This window comes from Lepus europaeus, chromosome 10 (genome assembly GCF_033115175.1).
Source record: "Lepus europaeus isolate LE1 chromosome 10, mLepTim1.pri, whole genome shotgun sequence".
In the NCBI taxonomy this organism is placed as follows: domain Eukaryota; kingdom Metazoa; phylum Chordata; class Mammalia; order Lagomorpha; family Leporidae; genus Lepus; species Lepus europaeus.
The window spans coordinates 29,243,267-29,269,494 of record NC_084836.1 but is presented as its reverse complement, the minus strand read 5'-3'; the positions used below and the strand labels follow the sequence as shown (position 1 = coordinate 29,269,494).

The following is a 26,228-nucleotide window of genomic DNA, read 5'->3' as shown; positions in this document are numbered from 1 at the left end:
TTTACCTGTTTCATCACTCAGATTCCTAGCTTTTCATATTAAGTTCAGTGCATCAGGGAGCAACTTATTTGAAATATTTGAGATATTACTGGTCACAATTTCCGGGAAAACTTCCCAGAGGAGAGTTATTAGGATGAACTAAAAACTTCACTCATTTGGTCCTTAGGCCATAATTGATAACTACTCATAATGTCCCTCCTCCATCACTCATCCTAGATTTCCTTCTTTCATAGCTAGCACTTTTATTATTCTGTGTAGCTTACCTGATGGATTTATTTATACTGACATCCCTGAGGGACTTGAGCTCATGTTTACAATGCTGCAAAATGGCATGGTTGGTGTACATATACATTTGAAATTATAACTGGAAATGTGTGTACCACTATCCCAGCAGTGGACCACATAAATGGATTGATCTCTCATCTATGCCATCTTTTAGAAGTAGCATCACTGTTTCTCTGTGATGATCAGGATTAGATACCCATGTCACTATGGTAACTCTTTTCTCTCTGATTGACTGGCACAAAGATCCCAAGACAATCAGGTAGCAATCAAAGCTTTTTACTTAGTGTGACTTGCTGTGTCTACTGGTAGATTCTCTTTTCTTTGGGAACCAGAAATTCTAGAACTACAGAGCTTAAATTAGCAGAGAAAGGAAGTAATGGTGGATGCTTCTACTCCCTTAACTCTCAGACCCAACCGTCTGTCTATTGTTGATGATATAGCACCATATAATAATCCATTGGCTAAACACTATGCTGTTCTACAAATGATAGAGCGTAATCATAGCATTATATTATCGCCAAGTTGAAACATCATCTGCTCCCTCAGGACATCAGTCAGGTCAGAAAGCTTTGGATAGTGCAACACGTGATAGGGTGAATGAATCCTGTGGCCATATGCCTATTGTCACACTTCTTTTGTAGTAAAATGTACACCTTGATCTGAAACTATGCTTGCTAGAATTCCATGTCAATGAATCAATTACTCTGAAATTTTGGGCAGTGTTGCTATCTTAAATACTGTAGGCAAGAGAGACAAAGGGCAAATATGTACACATATATCAACTCTGTTGTGACAGAAAGAATGATGCCCTTCAAAGACGTCTGTGTCTTAATCCTCAGAACACAGGAATATGTTTCTTTGCATGGCGAAAGCAGCTCTGCAGATAAGAGGAAAATGAGAATTTTGGAATAGGGAGATTATCCTGGGTCAGCCAGATGGGTACACTATAACATAAAGACTCTTAAAATACAAAAGAGGGGAACAAAAGAATGGGAGTCTGAGAAGATGTGACTCTGGATTCAAATGTAAAAGTGATCACTTACTTTGGAGGTGAAGTTATCATGGGGTATGAATCAGAGATTGTCTCTAGAAACTGGAACAGAAAACAAAAAAGACTTTCCTGGGGAATTTCCTGAAGGAACAATACTTCCTTGATTGTGATTTTAATCCAGTGATATCCGTTTCTAATTTATGACCTCCAGACATAAATATGTGCTCTTTTCTGGGCCCTACATTTGTGACCACCTGCTACAACAGATACAGGAATTTTGTGACTTTTAGGATCAAAGGGTTCTGACGTAACCTACTTACCAACATAGGACTGACTTTCTCAAAGCATGTTAATCCATTTGGGACTTAGTGAGTCTCTGTTGCTGGCAGATCAGAGTATCTGCAGCAGCAATCATTAGGTCTACCTTAGTGAGAGGGAGCATGAGCTACGAGTCCGTTCATGCTCCATCTCACTGTCCAAGGTTGTGATACTCATGAATGCATTTTTCTAGTACTTAGAATGCTGAGGACAGAAGCAGGCTGTCATTAACTAGTCAAATGATCCTCTCCATTTAATTTAATGCCTCTTGTACAGTGGCTTCAACAAGCAATATTATGATGGCCCTACTTTGTGTCCACTCCTATAAGTCCATACATGTCTCTTCCTCAAATCTTGTTGGATATTTAATGTCTCTCATTGCAAGCCTTTAGCAAGCCAGCTAAGGCGACCATTATTGCCCAGAAATCTATGTAGACCCTTACTTCAAGCCAATTTTTCTCTGCTTAATTGGATAGTCAGATGTACTTCCTAATACCATCTTAATGCAAAAGATTTTTCTTTACCAGTATCTACCAGGAATACTTCTGATAACAACTTTGTTGAAAGGACAATCCATTTCCATCTTTCACCTGTTTATCAAATAGGCTCATTCACAAATTCAGTTTGAGTCTTTTTTTCAACTGTTGCCTGGTCATAGTTCATGAAGTTGTATATGTGAGCCGAAGAAGTAGTTTAATACAATTGATGACATGAATATCTGACTCATCTCTTTGTTCAGATTATTGTACTTTCTGGGCTACTCAATTCCAACTCCATACATGTAATATCCATCTCATGAAAATTTACTGATCAGCCAGTGTCACCTTAATTCTGGGTGGGTCTTATGATAATCAGCACCAGCGAGGGTGACTTCATTTTCCACAAATACTTACTTTCTGCCATGGCCCTTTAGCACATGCCAAGCTGCTTTTCAAATACGGTATAAAAAATGACAGTGAAAATAAGATATTTTGGTACAAAAAAATGAAATCCATGCATATGAATGGGTCTTCAAAACTTTCATGAAAACACATATTATGAAAATCTATGCATGGATTTCAAAATATTTTACACTGAAATAAATTTATCTCTTAACTCCATTTTCCAGGAACCTTTTGAAGTACGTTTGTATAGATTTTCTGCTGCTGATGCATGACCTAGTTCCAGAACCTTGGAGGTCTGTGCTATGATTTTCCCATTGGAGTTTTCCAGAGACTTTGATTGGAATCTTTCTCTACCACAAGTTCCTTTGGTACTATGGCATACCAAATTATGAGCTTCATGTGATTTGTTACAGTGGCATTTCTCCTCTGGACTCACTCAAAATGTGTGGTAGTATTTATTGCACAGTAAATGTAGAACAATAGTTACAAGTTTGAAATATGGCATGCACTAATTGAAGCATAAGTGAATGGACAATAGTTTAAGAAAAAATGGTATATTATCATAATCACAAAATATCTCTCCCAAAATATTTATTCATTTAAAGATAATCATTGTAAAATTAGGGTGGAAACAGTCATCAGATTCCACCTTTACCAAGGATCAGGGTGAACAAATTTTTGTAAAATATACAGAAATCTTGTACTTCTAAACACAATGCACTGAGAACATAACACTTTATTGATGTTCTTGCCAAAAAGAAAAGTGGATAATCTCAATCGGATGATGAGGACACCTCAGAAAATCCTAATATGTATGATAAAATGTAACTGATCAATGATCATCAAAATTGTCAAAGTCATGAAACAAAAGGAAAGATTTAGAAATTCTCACAGATTGGAAGAGGCAAAGGAAGCATAACAGTGAAAAGCAGTATTCAATTGGATCCTGAGGAGCTAGAGAGCACTAGGTAAAAACTAGTGAAGTTCTAATAAGACCAATAGCTTAGTCAATTCATTTAGTATTCCATCATTGTTAAGTTTCTGGTTTTGGTAGTTGTAATGTGGTTATATAAGTTAATTAACATCAGGAGAATCAGAGCATAGAGTAGTAAACTCACTATACTTCTGTAATTTATGTAAATGTAAAATATTTAAAAACTGAATAGTAAAATTAAATTAAACAAAATATAACTATATCAAATATTGTATGTTTAATCAAAATTGCATTAAAAAAAACTCAACCATATGCTGCTTGTCAGAAACACACTAGATACAAATAGGTTCAAATCAAAATTATTTAACAGTAAGAACAAGAAAGCTGATATAGATAAATAAATATCAGAAAAAGTAGACTTTATGACAGGGAATATTACCAGAGACAAAAAGGGATATTTCACAATGTTAAAAGGGTAAATTTGTTAAGAAGCCATAGAAAGCCTAAATGTGTACCCCCCAAAAAATTCTTCAATATACATATAGAAAATACATACTAGAATAGTGGAGATTTTATTTATTTTTTTTACAAGAGAACAAATGTATTTTTATTTATTACTCTGAAATGCTTTAAATCCTTGATGGGTACAGCATCACATGGATTCTGTATCCAGTGGCCTTTGCAGGAAGGTTGCTTTGAAATTTGGCATGAACCATGTCACTGTTTACATGACAACAGTGATCTTTCCCCATATTATGATGGTTTTGTTAGATTTGCCACCAACTGTGTTGCTCTCTGCTTTGTACACATAAGTGCATCTCTTGCCCAAGTAGAATTCAGTTTCATTTCTTGTATAAACACCTTCAATTTTAAGAAAGCACTGTGTGTTCCCTTTTTTTCTGGAGACCTTGCTTATAACCATCAAAAATGGCCTTGCACCACAGCCTTCCAGACGTAGTTGATTCTAGAAGTCTTGTCCCCAGGAGGCCTCTACAGTTTCCAAGATGGTGGAAAACCTTAAGAGTAATTTTTAGAAAAAGTGTCTGCTATGGCTTAAATGTGTTCCCCCAAAGCTCAAGTATTGGAAACTGAATTCCAAAAAGAGTAATGTGAAAATGTGAGACCTATAGGAGATTAGGACATGAGGTCCTCATCCTTGTGAATGGATCAAGAGTTGTGAGAGTGGGTAGATTATTCAGAGACTAAGTCCATAAGGAAATGATAAATTCATTCCCCTTCCTTCTCTTTTGCTGACTGTTTCTTGATCTCTGTCTTCTTCCATGAGATGATGCAGAATCATGAGTTGATAAATTTCTATTCCTTTTAAATTACCCAGTCTCTGGTATTCTGCTATAGCAACACAAAATTAACTTAAGACAGTGGGTCAAAATAACAGTAAAAATATGACCCTATTAAACAAGTGATTCTTTTGACACTTAGAATACAACATTCAATAACACATGCTTACAGGTATTGAAAGAAAATAAAAAACTAAAATGGAAAAAAAACATAAGATCACGTAGACCTTTCGTATCAAGATAAAAAATTTATATTTAATCCAATGAGCAATGAGAAGACATTGAAGAATTTTAGCAGGGAAGTGAATGGCATAAACCTGATAATGAATTACATGTTTCTGTTTATAAAAATCTACTTCAAATACCATCAAGTGAATGCTAAGAAAAGCATTTAAACGGATTTGGGCCATGAAGTTTCTAAAAACAAAACAAAATCAAATCAAAAAACAAAACTGTTAACAACACCAAATTATTTTTGAGATGTAAAATTTACAGAAGGAAGGAAACAGATTTTTGGATAATGCACAGGCATGCATTAGACCTAACAATGAATGAACAACAAAGAAATGAGTTTTACCTTAGTGCCACTCACAAAACACACACCCACACAGCTGAGTCAGCAGGAAGAACTTATTCTAGCTCAAAATCTTCCAAGATTTTCTTATGGGATGAATGTAATTTCCTAAATCTATTGGTCTTCTCTGACCACAAATTCTACAATTTAATCACTCTATGATTTTGCAAACATTTTAGCCTTTTGTATATGAAAGGAACATGCCAGAATATATTATATGCATTGTAAGTGTTTTCAGATTTGTATTTTAGAGTAGCAGATATTTCTAGAGCATCAATCAGGCAATCCCATAAATCACTGTGTATCCAAGAGTCAGATGCTTAGACCACATACATTTAGAAGATAAAGGATTTGAAAACCCAGAGATTTAACAACAACAGATTAAAGTAAATTTTCTCATCCTTTTGGTTTCATAAATTTAAGGGCAGACTGAGATCACACAAAACATTACTCCTTCCCTGTAATGTTTCTTGCCTCTATCTGGGTCTCACAGTTTCTTGGGGCTACACAGAGGGATCCATTTCATGGCTTACTTACCTCATGCTTGAAATAATCTTTTAACCTTTAGATTTCCAGTCCAAAGAAACTGACAAAGCAAAATCTAACTTGACTTGAAATGTAAATGTTGACCCAGTTTTCTCTTTCATGTTGATCATTCAGTACTGATTTGTGGGAAATGGGAACAGATGGTAATGTACTACTTGTGGGGAAAAAAAAAATCTTTACCTCTAAGTTGCTCCCTTCATTCAGTAACATAATACTATCAATAAATGTTTGCTTCATTTTATTACTCTCGCCTAGGATCCTTGGACCAGGCAAATCAAATAAAAACTCAAAATAGATGATGTTATTCCAGAAAGAACATGAAAAAATAATGATAACACAAACCCTTTTGATGGAGAAATATTAGAGACTGTATGCTTTGTGTCTCACGCTGAAGGCGGATGGAAGAGATGGTCTCTGGAGAAATTTTCCAAATAAGCTGTGGAATTAATAACATACAACTCTGTGTGGTCAACAGCCAACACAAAGCAGGCTTGAAATAAACTGAGGAAGGAATTACACAGTAATTCAGTAGATGGAAAGTGTGCAAATGTTGTCTAACCAACACAGATCCCAGAGTGGGTTGAGATGAGTATAAAAGGGTTTATTAAAAACAATCTTAATATTTCAAATTCTCAAATAGGAGTGAAAACAAAAAGTTGAACTGCAAAATAAAGGAGTTCTCTGGAATAAGAGAAGAGTTCCCACAGGGTCTGACTAAAGGAAATCATCAGCTGCTTCTATTTAAAGACTCCCTTGTGTGTATGGTTTCTCCACCAGAGAAAGGGCATGAAGAGAGAATTTAAATCTCCAGTTCCCCAGTGGGCACACTGGGATAGGAAATTGACTTTCTTCCTTTCTTCTTTCCCTTCCCTTCCCCTTCCTTCCTTCCTTCCTTCCTTCCTTCCTTCCTTCCTTCCTTCCTTCCTTCCTCCCTTCCTTCCTTCCTTCCCTCCCACTTTTGAGGTTTATAAGTAAGCCCCTGCCTAGACAAATCAAATTAAGAAGCAGTATCTCTTGAGATTCCAAAATGGTGGGTTAGAAAAATAACATAATGTTCTAGTCTGGGGATAAATAGAAAAAAAAAAAAAAGAAAGAAAAGAAAAGAAAAAGTGAAGGAACTGCACTTTCAGGGAAAATTGGAGAGAAAAGCACATTGGAAATCTGACAAGAGGAAGTAGAACACCATGGACCTGTGTGGAGGGTGCAGACACACAGCAAGGACATGAACGCAATGCACAATTGCAGCAGCCAAGAGCAAGAGCAGATGGCAGATTGGAAATGGGGGTGAAACTGGACTGCAGCAACCCACGGTAATACAGCCTGAGGGAGAGGGTGGCATGAGCCTACACTGGAGCCCTGAGGGCTATGGTCACTAGCAGTTGCCTGCAGACCCAGTGGAAGTAGAGCAGGTACATTTATCTCACCCCTACTTCCTTCCCCACAACAGCACCTGCTGCCTGGCTTAGAAAGGGCAGATGCCATTTTGGGTTTGGGTGGGAGCTGCGGAATTCTTTGTGGACACACACAACAATTGACTGGAGACAGGACACCGTCTTCTGGGCAGTGCTGGCAGCAGAGTAACATTTGGCCAGTGGCTCTTATATGTGATCCAGAGATTCTAGCAGAGGGAACAATCCTCAATCTCTAGTGACTTTGAACCTGGCTGGGAAGTGGCTGGGCAACCATGTAGGATGGTGAGGCACCCACAGCCTCCCAGGGTCAAGACGCCTAAACACAGCTGTCTCAGGGAACATCTGCCTCTCTGTTGAATGGACAGGCTGACAGGACAGAGAGAAACCTCTGCACCAAGCAACTGTGGGAGCTTCCTGTGCTGAGATCATGGAAGTGGCTATGTGAGAAGGTGCAGGATGTAACTGGGTCTCTGGGCAATCACTGTGTGCGGCTCTACATGCTTGGAGCTCCTTGGCTGCCTAGAACAGGTCATTGCAGCAGAAACTGTGCTCACAGCGAGGATTGTGCAGGTCATTTGTGTGGTTCATATGGTGGCCCAGAAGACACTGGGGGCTAACACCTGGGCATTGAGGTTTACCAGCCAAACTTAAGTGTTACCCTGGATACTCACCCCACCCTGGAGCACTGACCAGAGCCCCTGGCCATAGCCACCACATACCTCTTGGTATTCACCGAAAGTACAGACATTCCACTAAGCCACAGAGGAATAGCTCGAAGATAAAAAGGTACTGGAGGAAAAAAAAAATCAACTCACCAAATGCATAAAAGTAAATGAAGAAATTCAAGAAACAAGAATAAAGAAGACACCATGACCCTCCTCCCCACAAGAATACAACAACATTTCAGTATTGGAATGTGAAGATGAGAAGATTGAGGAAATGCCAGAAACAGGATTCAAAAAGCTAATCATAGGATTACTCAAAGGCAATCAGAAGCAAATCCATAAACGAAAGTAAAGCATATATGACATGAATGAAAATTTTTCCCATGATTGATTTTAAAGAGAAATCAAAGTGAAATATTAGAAATGAGACATTCAACAGATCAATAAAAAATGTGATGGAAAGCCTAAACAGCAGACATGGTAAGGCAGGAGAAAGAATATCCAAACTAAAAGACAAATCTTTGGAAATCTTATAGTCAGACCAAAACAAAAATAAACTAAAACAAACAAATAAACAACCAAAAAAAAAAAAAACAGTGCTGGATATTTATGGGATACTTTCAAATGACTCAACCTATGAGACTTAGGAGTTCCTGAAGGTGTGGAAGGAGAGAATGGATTAGAATGTCTATTTAGTGAAATAATTACAGAAAACTTCCCCAATTTGAAGAAAGAGATGTCCAAGTAGAAGAAGCACATAGAACTCCTAACAGCCTTGACCAGAAAAGATCTTTACCACAACACATTATAATCAAACTTTCCATAGTAAAACATAAAGACGAGATCGGGCATGTTCAGGGTGGTACGGCCGTAGACAGTAAAACATAAAGAAAAGATTCTAAAATGTGAATGAGAGAAATGCCAGTTACTTTCAGAGGATTTCTAATTAGACTCACAGCTGGTTTCTTATCAGAAGCCCTGCAGGCTAGAAGAGAATGGTGTGATATAGTCCAAGTATTAAAAGAAAAAAAAAAAAAACAAAAACCTGTCAACTCAGAATACTGTACTCCGCAAAGCTCTCATTCATGAATGAAGCTGAAATAAAGAATTGTATAACAAACATAAATTGAAAGAATCTGTTGCCACTCATCCAGCCTTGCAAAACATGCTTTAGGATGTGCCACACAGAGAAATGCAGGAAGAAAGCCATCATTATGGAAAAATGTGAAGGCAGAAAAACCTCTGGTAGAATTAAAAGAAATAAGAAGTAAACAAGATGAATATTTTTGTTTTGTTTTGTTTTGTTTTGTTTTTGACAGGCAGAGTGGATAGTGAGAGAGAGAGAGACACAGAGGGAAAGGTCTTCCTTTGCCGTTGGTTCACCCTCCAATGGCCGCTGCGGCAGGCGCAATTCGCTGATCCGAAGCCAGGAGCCAGGCACTTCTCCTGGTCTCCCATGCGGGTGCAGGGCCCAAGCACTTGGGCCTTCCTCCACTGCCTTCCCGGGCCATAGCAGAGAGCTGGCCTGGAAGAGGGGCAACCGGGATAGAATCCGGCACCCCAACAGGGACTAGAACCCGGTGTGCCGGCGCCGCAAGGCAGAGGATTAGCCTGTTAAGCCACGGCACCGGCCAAGATGAATATTTTTGGAAAGATTGCAGAGCCAAGATATTATTTATCAATAATCACCTTTAATGTAAATGGCCTCAACTCTACATTTAAAAAATATAGTCTGGCTGAATTGATTTAAAAACAAACACATCTATTTGCTGCCTACAAGAAACACATCTAACCAACAAAGAGGCATGCAGACTGAAAGTGAAAGGATGGAAAAGATATTCCATGCTAACGGAAAGCAAAAAAGGTGTCGCCATCCTAATATAAGACAAGATAAACTTTAACATAAAAACTGTTAAAAGAGATGAAGAAGGTCATAATGATTAAGGGATCAATTCAACAGGAAGAAGTGACTAAAATAAATGTATATGCACCCAATTACAGGACACCTGGCTATTTAAAAGAATTGTTAACAGATCTAAAAGGAGACATATTCTCCAATACAATAGTAATGGGGACTTAAACACCTCATTTTCATCAATGGACAGATCACCTAGACAGAAAATCAACCAAAAAACAACAGAGCTACTCAACACTATGGATCAAAATGACCCAGTGGATATTCACAGAACTTTTCACCCCATAGTTGCGGAATATACATTCTTCTCATAGGTGTCTGGAACTTTCTCCAGGATAGACCATATGCAAGGTCATTAAGCAAGTCTCAACAAATTAAAATAAATGGAAATTGTACCACGCATCTTTTATGACCACAATGGAATGAAGCTGGAATTCTGAAGGATTTCTAGATCATATGCAAACTCATGGAGACTGAACAACATGTTTCTGATGAATAGCGGGTCACAGAATAAATCAAAAGAAAAATTAAAAAATTCTGGAAATAAGATGATACATCATATTAAAACTTGTGGGATACAGCAAAAGAAGTGTTAATAGTGAAGTTTATAGATGAAGAAATTGGAAAGGAACCAAATAAATGAGCTATCAATGCATCTCAAGGACCTAGAACAACAACAACAACCAACCAAACACAAAATTAGTACGAGGAAAAAAAATTAAAATTAGAGAAGAAATAAACAAAACTGAAACAAAAAACACAAAAGATCAGTGAAATGAAGAGCTGTTTTTTGAAAAAATAAACAAAATTGATACACCACTGACCCAACTTAAAAAAAAAAGAGAGAAGACCAAAATCAATAAAATCAGAGATGAAAAATGAAACCTAACAACAGATACCACTGAAATAAAAAGAATTGTCAGGAATTACTACAAAGAGCTGATTGTCAATAAATTCAGAAATCTAGAAGAAATGGATAGATTCCTAGACACATACATTCTACCAAAAATTGAGTCAGGAAGACATAAAAAACCTAAACAGACCAATAACCAAGACAGAAATTGAATCAGTAATAATGACACTCACAAAAAAGAAAATCCCAGGAGCAGATGTCTTCACTGCTGAATTCTACCACTTAAAAAAGAAATAATTGCGATTCTTCTCAAGCTATTCAAAACAATTGAAAGGAGAGAATCTTCCCAGGCTCCTTCTGTGAAGCCTGTATCGTGTTAATTCCTAAGTGAGAAAAAGACGCAACAGAGAAAGAGAACTACAGATTAGTATCCCTGAGGAACATAGATGCAAACACCCTCAGTGAAATACTAGCCAATAGAATCCAACAACAAATCAGAAAGATCATTCACCCGGCTAAGTGAGATTTATCCCTCATATACAGGGATGGTTCAACATTTACAAATCAATGGATGTGATGCATTACATTAATAAACTGGAAAACAAAAACCATATGGTTGGGGCTGGTGGTGTGGCCTAGCAGGTAAAGCTGTCACCTACAGTGCCAGAATCCCAAACAGGCATGGGCCCAAGTCCCAGCTGTTCCACTTCTGATCCAACTCTCTGTTATGGCCTAGGAAAGCAGTGGAAGACGGCCCAGGTGCTTGGGAGATCAGGAAGAAGTTCCTGGCTCCTGGCTTCGGTTTGGCCCTGCTCTGGCCACTGTGGCCATTTAGGGAGTGAAGCAGCACATGGAAGTTCTCTCTTTCTTCCTATGCCTAGACCTCTGCCTCTGCATCTCTGTGGATTTGCCTTTCAAATACATACATAAATTTAAAAAAAAACTATATGGTTATTTAAATAGGTGGAGAGAAAACATTTGATAAAATACAACATCTTTTCATGATAAAAACTTTAAAATTTGTGTATTGAAGGAACATTCCTCAACACAATCAAGGCAATTTATGATAAACCCACAGTGAACATCCTACTGAATGGGGAAAAGCTGGAAGCATTCCCCGTAAGATCCGGAACCAGACAAGGACACAGCCTCTCATCTTCGCTATTTGATATAGTCCAGAAAGTTTTAGCCAGAGCCATTAGACAAGAAAAAGAAATCAAAGGAGTACAAACTGGAAAGGAGGATATCAAACTATCCCTATTGGCAGATGACATGATTCTATATATAGGGAATCCAAAAGACTCCACTGAGAGATTATTGTTAACTCATAAAAGAATTTGGTAAGCTCAAAGGACATAAAATCAACATGAAAAAATCAGCAGCCTTTGTATACACAGACAATGCCATGGCTGAGAAAGAACTTTTAAGATCAGTCCCATTCACAATAGCTCCCAAAATAATTAAATATCTTGGAATAAGTTTAACTTAGGATGTCAAAGATCTCTACAATGAAAATTACAAAACACTAAAGAAAGAAATAGAAGAAGATACTAAAAAATGGAAAAACCTTTCATGTTCATGGATTGGAAGAATAAACAACATCAAAATGCCAATACTACCAAAAGTAATGTATAGATTCAATGTGATCCCAATCAAAATACCAATGACATTCTTTGCAGATCTAGAAAAATTATGCTAAAATTCATATGGAAAAACAACAGACCCCAAAGAGCTAAAACAATCTTATACAACAAAAACAAAGCTGGAGGCATCAAAATACCTTATTTCAAAACAGATTACAGGGAAGTTATAATTAAAACAGCCTGATACTGGGACAAAAACAGTCTTGTAGACTAATGGGACAGAATAGAAACTCCAGAAATCATCTCACACACCTAAACCATTTATTTTTGAAAAAGGAGCTAATATCAAACTAGCTATTCTTTAAATTATAATTTTTACCCATTTTTTCCATAGTAAATTCATAAATTTCTGTGTGCATGTAGCTGTTTGCATATTTAGACATCCACGAAGATATAGATATACACACACACACACATGTAAAACTCCTATTCTACATTCAGTGTTGTGCTTTTGGGCTTTTTAAAAAAAATTTATTTGACAAATAGAGTTAGACAGTGAGAGAGAGAGAGAGACAGAGAGAAAGGTCTTCCTTCCATTGGTTCAGCCCCCAAATGGCCGCTACGGCCAGTGCTGAGCCGATCCGAAACCAGGAGCCAGGTGCTTCTCCCTGGTCTCCCATGCAGGTGCAGGTGCCCAGGCACTTGGGCCATCCTCCACTGCCTTCCCAGGCCACAGCAGAGAGCTGGACTGGAAGAGGAGCACCCGGGGCTAGAACCCAGTGCCCATATGGGATGCCGGCACTGCAGGCGGAGGATTAACCTAGTGAGCCACAGTGCTGGCCCCTGTGCGTCTTAGTATTGTCACTAAATTTGTGATTGAAAGTTTTCCCAATGACCTTCCAGGGAAAAAATTAAAGACATATCCCTCACAAAAGCATATGCTGTATTTTAATAGAAAATGAAAATAAAATCATTGTACATTTTGAATAACTATATATAGGGGATAGAGGAAAGGGTAGCATCATATTACTAACATTAGTTCACACAGAGAAATTAAGGGTGACAAGAAAATGACTCAGTTTTTTTTTTTTAATTTCTGTATTGCTTAAATTTTATAATACCTATGTATGTACTAATCAGATTTAAATAATTCTACTTTATCATTTGTAGCAAGAGGAAAATTTGAATTTAGCACATTTATTTCATGCCTACCACCCCAAGTGTGGTGCTGAGAACACAATGAGTAAGATTCAATGTCAGTCCTCAATGACTCTTAATGTAATACAGTGTGAGGAAAATACACAAAGTGCAGTCGCAATTAATATGCATGGTTATTGAGAGCATGAACTCTTTTCTCAGTATGACAGCACCTAGCACATATTATTTAATAAGTGATGGATCACTGAATTAACAAATGATATGTGTGGTACCATGGGTCACAAGAGAAAAACAGACAATTCTACATGGCGGGAGGAGAGGAGAGAGCTAGGGATACATACAGGATACGGTTCAGTCAACTTTTTTGAGTTGTAGATGTTCATCAGGACTGCTAAGGAACAGACATAGAGAAATGCGGACAAAATAAGTCACATATGGCAAAATAGAATCCTCTGGCATGATTAAGGAATGGAAGTTAGTCAACACAATTGCAGCACACAGTAAAAAAGCGATGGCTGGATTTGGAAAGCAGGCAGGAAAAGACATAAACTGTAGCTTTGTTCACTGTGATAAAACATTTAGGTTGGAATTAGATCAAAAAAGGACAGAAAAAGGGCTCGTGCAATCAAAGGAATATTTCTGTCTCTGAATGAATTTATGTATTTTGTTATACAGTCTAGTGTGAGTCTATATCACTCATGTGTCATTGAGTGATAAGACTATGCTTTCAGAAATTAGTTGCAAGGCAACATCCTTGCTGTGTGAAAGCCGTAGAGTATACTTAAAGAGACCTATGATATCACTAGACAATATCATCTTATGAGACTCCATTATGCAGCACATGACTGTGTAGGTTGTTGGTCATACTCTTCCTCTCTGAAACTGGAGAAAAGGAGTGTGTCCTACACCAGTAGGTAAAGGGGAGAGCCGACTGAGCTAAGTTGCTTAAAAAGAATAGAGAGGAGTTTACTTAATATATTCATTGTATGATTCTCTTGAGACTTCAGGAAGTGGCGTCAAAGAAATCAAATCTCCATGAAATTGCTTAGTATTTATCCTGCTGTCTGTCCATGAAGAGTGTAATATGTTAGTTATCTGACAAAGCCGTGTCATGGCTACCCTTTGAACCCCAAACTTTTCAGATATTACCAACTCTCTTATTGAACTGGAAGCCATTTCCTACAGAATGTTAACCCTTCTGAGTAAACATGAATGTGTAGATAGCAGTAACTAGAATCCTTTTTTATTTATTTTATACAATTTCACTTAATTTTAAGTGAGGACACATTTTGAGCCTGTTAATCTAAGGAAGTAATTTAGTGATAAATTCTACTGACTCTGCAGTTTCAAAATAAGAATGAAGAAACTGGGAAATCTTGTTGAACTGCTTCTCTTTTTTCATTTCAAAGTTGACTCAATTACCTCTTCACCTCTTCCTTCTGTTTGTTTAGACATGTTAAGATTCATGAATGAGAGTCCATTTCTTTCCCCAAATTTCTGAAACAAGTATTAATCTCAATCCATAAATACAATTAAGTAGAAAAACTCAGTTTATTTTCTATAATTCAACTCAATTCCTTTTTTAATATTTACTTATTTATCTGGAAGACCAAGTCACAGAGAGAGAGAAGGAGAGACAGATAGAGAGAGAGAGGTGTCTTCCATCCACTGTTTCACTCCTGAAATGGCCACATTGGCCAGTGCTGGGCCAGTTAAGAGGCAGGAGCCGAGAACTTCATTCCTATATCCCAAATAGGTACAGACGGCAAGCGATGGGTCATCTTCTACTGCTTTCACAGGCACAATAGCAGAGAATTGGATTGGAAGTAGAGCTGCTGGGTCACGCATCAGTACCCATATGGGATGCCAGCATTGAAGGTGGAAGCTTAACCTACCACACCACATGCTGGCACCTCAACTTAATTTCTTACACAGAATGCTTGTTCCACCATTGATGATAACATAAACTTCATAAACATTCAGGATTTCTTCTTTGTGATTATTCTACAGCTTCAGTTCCATGATCTTATACAAGAAAGGGAAGTTGGAAGAATGGAGCATGCAGGTTGGAGAGAGGGAGCAATCTGCTTTCAGTCAGTTGTCCACACTGATTTTCACTGGAACATCCATTATTCCCTTCTGCCTGGTTCCCTTCACATTCAGGGATGCTTTGCTATTCTGAGCCATGATTCAGGCATGGAAATTTTTAACCATACTGCATATGGGGGCCATCTGCCATATATACTCACAATCATTTTTTCTTGGGTCTTGTGCCTTTCAGCAGTACTGCAATATAGAGTTTTCATGTGCCTTTGGGACACATAGACTTCTATGTTTCATTTCCCATTTCTCCTTCATGCAGCCCAGAGGTCTCTTTATGAGGCAAGCTGGTATAGGGTTGCATTTTGTGTGCTAGTTTATTTCCAGGTAATCTGTCTTTCTTTGAAATTTTTTTCTTCCAAGTATTTATATTTTTTTGGTAAACAAAAATTCAGAAGGACTTGTGGGGAGTTAAAGGAAACAAAAAAGATAATATTTCAAAATGTTTACCCACTATGTTTTTATATATCATGAGATCATCCTTTTTTGCTAGAGAACAGTGAAATTGGTAAAGAACTTTGCAATTTATAAATATCCTTTCATTGGGCAGGGGCTGGGAAACGGGCTTATAATATACACCCATAGACTCAAAATCAGATGGATTTGACCAATGTTTACTGAACATTTCCTGTTAGGGAAATATTTTGCAAAATGCAATGTTAAAAATTAAGATTGCTATCCTAGATGAATTTCCAGTCTAGTGAAGAAGATTAAGGCATAAACAAATAACAGTAATGCAAAACCTAAACATGATTCATCTGCCCACATGAGTCATAAACACAGAGCTTTTAGAGCACTGAGAAGGTGATTAATTTTAATCAAGAGACTGGGGAAGACTTGACTTAGAATTGAATGACTGCCTACTTGTAAGAGAATGTTAACAACTCTCTGGGCATTCTCTTTATTCTCTGAGCAATTTGGGCTAAGGGTAGAGAATTGCTCAATGCTTCTTCAACCCCTGACAGAAGCATTTGTGTGCCTAGCAGTGTTGAGAACTTAAAGATAGATTATTTTTCTATTTTTCTAGATAGATTTATTTGCTTAATTAATTCCTAATTCTAAGGAATTCTTCACATTAGCTTATGCTTAGATGTCTCCATCACCCCCACAACATCACTCTTGGTGGTTATCCACTATTCTAATTTTATGTGTGCCATATCCAGGTCCTATATCTTCTTGCATTGTAGGGGTGATGATTCTGTCTGTTTCTATCAATCTTTTTTTAATATTTTCATTTGCCCTTCTTTTTTTTAACATCTGAAATACTGATTTCAAATTTTATACAACTGGGGCCAGTGCTGTGTTGTAGAAAGTTAAGCCTCCTCCTGCAGTGCCAGCAACCCATGTGAGTGCTGATTCAGGTCCCAGCTGCTCCACTTCTGATCCAGCTCCCTGCTAATGAGCCTAGGAAGGCAGTAGAAGATGGCCCAAGTATTTGGGTCACTGTACCCACATGGGAGAACTGGAAGAAGCTCCTGGTCATTTGGGAGTGAACCAGCTGATGAAGATCGATCTCTTCTTCTTCTCTTTATTCTCCCTCTCCTTTTACTTCTCTTTCTTTTTCTTTTTAAGATTTATTCATTTATTTTAAAGGCAGAATTACAGAGAGAGAGAAGGAGAGACAGAGAAATCTTCCATCTGCTGGTTCACTCCCCAAATGGTCGCAATGGTCAGAGCTGAGCTGATCCAATGCCAGGAGCCAGGAGTTTCTTCTGAGTCTCCCACATGGGTGCTCAGGGACTTACATCATCTTCCACTGCTTTCCCAGGAGCATTAGAGGGAGCTGGATCCAAAGTGGAGCAGCTGGGACTCATACTGGCACCCATATGGGATGCCAGTGTGCAGATGGCAACTTAATCTGCTACGCCACAGTGCCGGCTCCAGGAAAGTCAATTTTTCTCTTTCTTCTTCTCTCTCTGTATCCTTGTCTTTCAAATAAATTAATAAATATTTGTTTTTTAAATTTAAGCGATTTCATGTTTGGAATTCCCTGATTAGATACACTATGTTCAGAAGCCATAGAAAAATCTAATGAGCAACATGATAAAAGAGGAAATGATATTTCCTTAAAAAAAAAAAAAAAACCTTTAAAACCTTAAATATATATCCCCTAAGTGAATAATCGAGCATGAAAATGCTACACACACTGACTGTTTCCAACAATAAGGCTTTCTGGAAAAGAAAAAACTATGGAGATAGTAAAATGATCAGTGACTGGCGAGGGTAAAGAGAATGGAGGGATGAATAGATGGAACACAAAGACTTTTAGGGCAGTGGGACTGTTTTGCATAGTTCTACAATGGTGGATCAATGTCAGTTTACATTTGTACAGATGCATAGGATGTATCACATGAACAGTGAGCCTAATCTGTGGACTTTAGAGGATAATGATGTGTCAACCACACCACTCTAGTGGGGATATCCGTTCAGCAGGCTGTGGAGAAGCTGGGAATATGTGGAAACTCTGCATTTTCTGTGCAATTTTGCTAGATCCTAAAATTGTTCTAAAACAATAGTCTAGTTTTAAAAAGCTAAAGATATTTCTATGCACTGCTTTCTCTACCCCAGCACCCTTCAGTACTGTTGTTAGATTAGTCACAGTCACTGCCTTCTGATTGTCTTTGGCTGTGTTGTCCGTCAGCCTTGGTGAGTGATGTTGTATTTCACTTAACAGAACATAAATTTTAGATAAGACATTTATTATTCTAGTCCATATTAATAATAACAAAAAAGTTTCACTCTCTTTTGCTTCTTGTAGTAAGCATTGTGCCTTGATGTGTACTTCAAAGAGACATGGCATAGATGTAGAAAGGGCAAAAAGAAAGGGAAAAATCAATATGGGGAAATATCATTTCTGATTGCTGTGAACAATTTCAGTGTTCCCTGTTTGTTTTATCACTCAAAGAAAAACTCTGATAAAATACAGGCTTATTTAGCACCATACAAAATGTGTATTTATGATGTGAGAGAAGATAGCTTATCTTGACCAGTCACCATGGTAACTTCTAAAAGCAAAGATTATATCTGATTAGGTTGCCCTTCTCAGAAGAAATTGACCAGAAAAAAAGAAATCTTTTGAAAAATTTAAAATGGAGGTAAGAAGATACTGGCACTAATTATACCCAGCTGCTCTCCTTCCTGACTCTCCTAATAAGAGTGACTCAGGTTGTTTTCTAGAACTTTTTCAGATTCACAGAGAGCTTTTCAGAGAGTACTCCCTGGTTGGAAAGGTACCCCAGTTTTTCCACAGTTACTGACCCCCAGCCCATCATCAGAATTCTAAATACCTTTGCTATTGTGTGTAAAGATGTTAATGAATTTCCTAAAGAAAAAAAAATAAAAGAAGCAAAACATAATCTGCTCTAAGAATCTGTGGCAAGAAGTAAAGCATTCCTCAATGTTCTGAGGACTGACAGGTGTCAGAAAGCAGGGAAAATTTAAGAAGCCAGATTACTTTGTGGTAGAATTACCTTTCTGGAAGTTGTTAGTGTTTTTGGCATTAAGAAATCTTCCTAAGCAAAATTTGGTGTTTTTTCCTAAGTTTATACTGCCAGCATTAGTGTATGTAAAACACAATGTCTATTCTGCTCTTCCTATTTCATTTTCTAAATAATGTAATAATCAAGTGAATTCATTGGAGGCTTGCTTAATGAAAGAAGAATATCAAGTAGAGGAAATGATAGCTTTACTCCTACTTAACTGAGATGGTAAGATATTATTATAATGATAAAGTAATCTGTAGTTCTGGGTTTAGAAATAATTCCCATAAGGCCTGCAAAATATTTTCAAACATTTTGGTGCTTAATAAACCTGAAAACTGGGTGTTATTAATGCTATTCCAACTACCTGCAGATGAACAATGAGATTGTTTTCTCAACTTAATATAAGGAGAAAAAAAAGAGCCTTTCCATTGAACAAAAGATAAAAAGTAAGAGTCATTCTTTCCTTTTTATTGAAAGGAAGTAGATTTTATTTTGTGACTATACATATAACAAATTTTGGGGGACAACGTGGTAATATACATCAAATTGAAACTGCACAACCCCTTTCCCTATAGATAGATTTCCACTGTATATACAGAAATGTGTTTGAAGATTCTCAACGAAGCAAAAGAAGGGAAGAAATCTAAATGCACTCTGTGTGCGCCAACTTAAGAAATGATGATTTATCCATGTATAGTAATATTACATGTTGTTTTCACAAAGAATAAGGACATGCTTTATGGGCCAACAAGGAATAATCTCCACATATATTTTTAAATAATAGTACTGCAAACACATACACAACATTTAGGGTTTGTTGGGTGTACTCTAAATGCTTTTTAAATATTAACTTAATTCATCCTTATAGCAATTCCATTAAGTAGACTCTCTTTGATTCCTATGTGAATGAATAGTAGCATTGAAAAGTTAGGTAATTTACAATGTCATGATTTTGAGTCCAGAGAGTCTGACTTAAGTCTGAACTATCAGTAACTGAGCAATAAAATAAGGCAGCGTTCAGGATGGTATATATAATGCACGATTAGTATGACAGAAAAGATGTAACACACAAACACAGGCACACACACACATACACACACGCGGTGAATTCAAGAAGGTCATAGTAATTCATATGACAAAACTGTTCATGATTTCACAATTCTTCCCCCCTAAATAAATTTGCCTCCTAATTCCATTTTTCTGTGAACTTTTAAAAATGCCTTTGGATATACAGTTGATCCTCATTATGCACAAATTTGTCTACTTGAAAAAATTGGTAACTCCAAAATCAGTACTTGCAGAATTTTCTAGGTCACACAATGCCCTCTTGTTTCAGCTCCATATCATACAGAAGCTTTCTTTTTTGTGGTCTACCTAGTGCCTGGTCTTTTTCTCAAATTTATATTTCTTGTTGATTACTTTTTTAATGATTTTTGTATGATGACCCCCAAGTAAAGTGCTGAAGTTCTGTTCAGTGTTTATAAGCACAAAGCCACTGTGATGTGCCTTACAGAGACAATGTGTAAATCACATAAACTTTGCTCAAGCATGAGTTACAGTACTGTTAGCAGTGAATTCATTGTTGATTAATCATAAATAAGATTTATTTAAATAGAAACAGACATGCAAGATTATGTGCTGATCAGTTGATGGCTGTGTTGTGACTACAGGCTTTTGGGAACCCAACTGTATTTCTTATAGGAGCAGTGGAACACTAGTTGCTAACTAAGTGTTCATGGAGACAATAGAACACACATACTGAATATACAGAGAAGAAATGTGTGTGTGTATCATGTTTAGGAAAATTTTAAAAATATAATATATTAAATTTATTCAGTGGACCTTAGGCATAGAAACTAACATAATGGACTTTAGAAGTGGGAGTAATATTTACTTTGAACCTCACGAAATTTTACCATATCACTTATTGAAATGTTTTCATGCTAACAGTACAGAGAAGGGAAACGTTTTCAAAAGTTCTCCTTAATCATAGCTTCTTGCAAATGATTTTCTAAATAACTTTCTAGACTTTAAAAACACAGAATAGACATTACTATGCCAGATCTTGCTTTTGTAAGCTTTATAAGCTAAACTTCTTTCTGGGTCAAAACATGAGGAGATATCTGTTCCTCCCTTTCTGTGTATATCCCACAAATACGGCCCCACAGCCTCACTCCGCAAGTCACAAATTTCTCTTTCCAGACTGTCCACCCACACCTGGAATTTCTGCAAGAGTCTTACAATAACATTTTTAAGACAAAATCATGCTACAACTTCCGAGATTTAACACAAGAGTATAGAAGGGCGTATGTAAAGACATGAGGGAAAATCTGAAAGATTTTGCTAATTTTTATTTCTCAGCTGCAATCATAAAATTTTTATTACAAAAAATGGAAGAGGAAAAGAATCAACCTTGAGTCAGTTACAAATTGGGCATTTTGCATTTTTATTTGATCTCACGCTACTGGAGGGAGAGATGATTATTCCCACTTTACCAATAGAGAAGAGAGCCTCAAAGTGATTAGGCAGCTTCCACATATCAAGCCATTTTGCCTCTAGAAAACAAGAAAGGAAACCCTTTCCAACTCTCATCTTTGGGCTGAATGCTTATGAATATTTCTGTCTAAATCCAAACACTTGATTATTCTATCCACAGGTGATTGGGCCACTTTATATCGAGATGTCTAATTTGTACAACACCAAATGATTTTCAGCACCTCCAAAAACCACATAGCAGAAGTAATGTGAACCCCAGAATACACCAGTCAGACTGTGGAGGTCTCAAATGCATACCACTCATTCTGTTAGAAACTGAAATTTTAACTTTTTCCATTTATCCATCTTTCCTAATGAAACTGCACTTCAACAGAGTTAAGATTTTGCTTCGTTGTTCAAGAAAATACCATTTTTCTACTGACAGATTAAGGGAAAAAAAGCTGCTGCAAAGTTAGAGCTACTGAAGATAATGGCTCCTAGGATTTAGTTAACTTGAATTTAAATCAAGTCAAGGAATTTTTCTTGTGATTATACTTAAATTAGACCTACTTATGTGCAACATTATATGTAATTATTAGTTTGAGTTGTAATGCCCACTGATTTCCTCTAGAGGGAGAATGAAACAAGAATAGACATAGTATTTATGAAGTGAGTGAATTAGAATAATTCTGAAGATTTTTTTTTTTTTTTGGCAGAAAGAAATCCTTCTGCTAAAGCTGTCATAAACAAAAGCATAGAATGTCTAGTTTAATTTTGGCATATTTTTAAGTAGCTGAATCAGCATCTGTAATAAATGAGATTTAGTTTGCTTTTAATTTTCAAATATGAGAAAAAATACTATGCATTCACACAGTTTAAGTCATTTTACTCCTAGTAAATTGCAAAAATGTCTATATTAAAATATAGATGATGAGTTGCTGCACCATTTTTTACACCTGTGCATGTAATTCTTAGGATTCATGAAATAAACATGATGCCCATCTACTCAAATATACATGCAAAGCAGCCCAAGAAGTGGAGCAGTTCTGGAAAGCAAATTATCAAATACTCTATAAGACAGTGCAAAATATTAAATTTCAAGATCACCTGGCCTCCCCCAGCATTTCCTTAAGTTGGTCAATATTCTGTTAAAATGATCCATTCTTTTAAAGTTTAGAGACCTAGAGAAAACATAGCCAAACAAGTGTTTATGTATATTGCAGCAGAACTGAAATCCAGGTAGTTTCATTGTTACAAAATCTTAAGAAATAAACATTCAAGGGAGATGAGATCACTATCTTCAGAAATAAAGCTTTCCAGGAGAAAAACAGCCATGAAAGGAAATTATCCTCTCTCCCAACAATACAGTGATCAGCCTTTCCCACTTTCTTCCGATGAGAAGGTGATGTCACTGGTCAGAAGCACTGGCCTATTTTCTGTTCTGCCTATGGAGGGTTGAATTGGATGAAAATAAACATCTTATATAACAGGCCGGCTGGGCTTTCTGCCTTTTCTTTTCCCAAGGAGATTTTCCCAGCATGTATTCTGCATGTACAATTAACATTGGCTAAATTTCAGCTGAAAAATCTGTTAGGTTTATAAGCAGATTAACAAATACAGCCCATGGATGCTGCCTGCCACCCTTTGCCACTCCTCCCTCACACACACGCACACACACACGCACATCACCACCACCACCATCACCGCTAGTATCACTGCCACCGCAGCCACCGCCACTACCACTACCACCACCTCACCTCCTCTTCTGTAATCAAAACAGCTTCGCACCGAAAGAGAAGGGAAACGGACAAGTTATAATTAAAATTGGTCTTCCAACAGTTGAAACAAAATAGCAGATTGCAGATTAGAGCAATTGACCTGTTCCAGGGATGTAAGCCACACATCCTCCCCTCAGGGCTTATTTTCTCAGAACTGGAGAAAATGAATCAACGATTGTGAACCTAACCAGAAAGATGCATCCCTACGCCTTGAGTGGTGACCCTTACTCTTACGAACGGAGTAAACCCAGAAAGGGACATTTTTCAACTGTGACTTGGGAATAATTAACAAAAACTCTGGACCTTTTTGTCCTAAATCCTGTTGTGTGTGGAGGGGTTTATCAATCTTTAGGCTTTGGCATTTACTGTAGAGGCTTCTTGCACAGAGAATACGTAAAACTGAACAATCAACTTGAGTTTCGTCATTCCTGAAGGTGCAATAAAACTGGAAATGCCAAAGAGCTGAAAAAGAAAACATGTGCCTGAGCAGCCTGGATGGAGTGCAGAGATCAGAAATGCAGTTCTAGTGGTTTGGATGAGCATTTTAACCGACCTTCCGATCATAGTTTCAGAGAAAACCTCAAATGCTAATATTCGCTCAGTAAATATCTGAATACCTGCCATGTACCCCACAGCTGCCAAATATTGAATAATTTAGTATAGAACTGAACTTAGACTATAAGATAATTTTTGTATTGCTAAACATAAATATAAATATTATCCATTGTAGTTCAAGAAAAGAAAACTGGGTGAACAAAACGGGGTAAATGAATTAAGATTATCTGACTATCTAATCCTTCCAGTGATAAAAGATAATCACCATTTTTCTATCCCAGGTAGGAACCACTTTAGAAAGGGCTAAAGAGAAACTCTATTTTACTTGATGTGTATCCGTGGTGTCAAGTCATGAAAGCCAGGCCTGTGCCTATGTGTGCATCACTGTGTATTCATGCAGAAGTAGTTAGCTAGGTTCACAGGCCACCCCACCTCATATAATGTTATGAACATATATAACAACACCAGTAATTTTTTGTTTGGAGGTAAAATATGCTTTTGAAAATCAGCTCATTTGGAAAGATCATTGAATTTGTGGTGTTTATTCTAAAGATCAGCATTGAAATCTCAACTTTGGATTTTATTGCCTGTAAGAACTTAGACAATTAAGTATACTTCTTTAAGCCTCAATTTTCTCATTTATGATGTGAAGACAATGGTGCTTTTAAGAGATACTGTGAGCAATGAAAAAGAGAACATGTGCTAATGTAACTAACAGCACGCAGCAAATGTTTGGCAATATTTGAGTGTGTATATATTTGACTTTGTTCAAAGCCATACATTTTCTTCCAGGAACTACCCAAAGAATCAGGTTTCAATTATTTAATACTAACAGAAAAAGAAATTAAACTTTTTGATTTCTTAGAACAATTATTTATTTACTTGGCTTAAGGATTTATAACAATTCACTCATGCCTTTTGATATATAAATATACAGTGATATTTGCATTGAATGAGTGTATTCACATTAATTTGCTATTGTTGACTCAAAAAACACTTTTTGAATGCTTATTTTATGTTTAATAGAAAGAAGAAAAACTGCTTTGGTAGTTTATTGTCTTCAGGGAGATCTCACAGTTCTTGGGGCAATGATAAATTAAAGATTAACAGTTAGAAGACATTTAATAATTATTTTATTATGTAAGATAAAAGTGCTCCGAGTGCTGTGTGGCAATGTAATTGAATTATAAACAGTGATTGCTTTCATATGTGTTTCCAAGATGGCAGAAATATTTTTGAACATGGAAGAAAATTGTTTATGAGAATTTAATATAGAATTTTTATCTTCTCAAATATTTCTATGAATTTAAAAAATATCTTTAACAATTTTAAAGAACTCCAATCTAGGAAGATTTACAGCTATTACTTCAGAAAACTTAAAAAGAGCATCTTCAGATAAATAATAATAACCACATGTATTTTTTTTTAAATGTACAAAAGAGTAAGTTGCAAAAATATTTTCATGCTATAGTTCTGTAAGATAATTTTAAAAAATGAAATTGTGGTCCCTTTCTAGAAGATTTGAGTCACAAATGATGATGATAAAAGTTGATGATAAAAGCTTATTGACTTTACATTTTGAGTTTCATTTTGCTATTTCCTAGGAAACTCTGAAGGAAATTTAGGTTTTATAGACTAGGAAAGGAAGGAGAAACCCAGGTTTCTTTGTGCAGAATCGCAAGTCCAGATGCTGACTTTTTTCTTCATGAAAATTCATAATGTATCTATTATGGCTCCCTAATTAAAGTCACACATGTATGAATAATGTTTTAAAAATCAGTCACTATCCACTTTACATATGTTAACAAATATTATATTTTAGAGTCTTTTTTTGCCAAGTAGCTCAGTGTGCTACATAACTTACAATGAAGTAGGTATACTAGCTATTTTTTTTTTGCATTGATTACTTTTGGAGATTTTATAACGTTAAGAAATAAAAAAGCTACAGCTACACAGTTTCTAAAACCCAATTAAAATTTATGACTAAAAATACATGTTTTATTTTCTTGTGCTTCCAAGGAGCTGTAACCTTTAATTCATTCAACAACTTTATTTATTTATTTATTTATTTATTTATTTATTTTAAATATCTACTTAATGCTAGTCACTCTTGGAAGCATCTGCAATGTGTTTGTGAACAAAGCTGAGAAAATAATGTCTCAACTTTGGTTAACATTCTGAATCAACACTAATCTAGAAATACAAGTTAACCTTATAACACATTAGAAAATAGCAGATGCTGTGGAGAGCATTGGAACAGGGTGCTTGGTTGGAGAAAGGATTGTTTTCGATGCAATAGTTAGGGTTGTCCTTATTGCCACTTAAACAAAGATGTGAAGGAGGTAAGGGAGATGAAATTTGAGCACAACACCAATTATCTAGAGTCTGACTCTACTGTTAAGTTGGTGATTCTAGCCAAGTA

The 26,228-nt window shown here is 36.6% G+C and overlaps 1 pseudogene; it reads right to left on the bottom strand.

The window, feature by feature from the left end:
• LOC133768002 (elongation factor 1-gamma-like) overlaps positions 1-23,875 on the bottom strand; it is a 69,689-nt pseudogene extending 45,814 nt beyond the window's left edge.
• Positions 23,876-26,228: the final 2,353 nt, after the last annotated feature.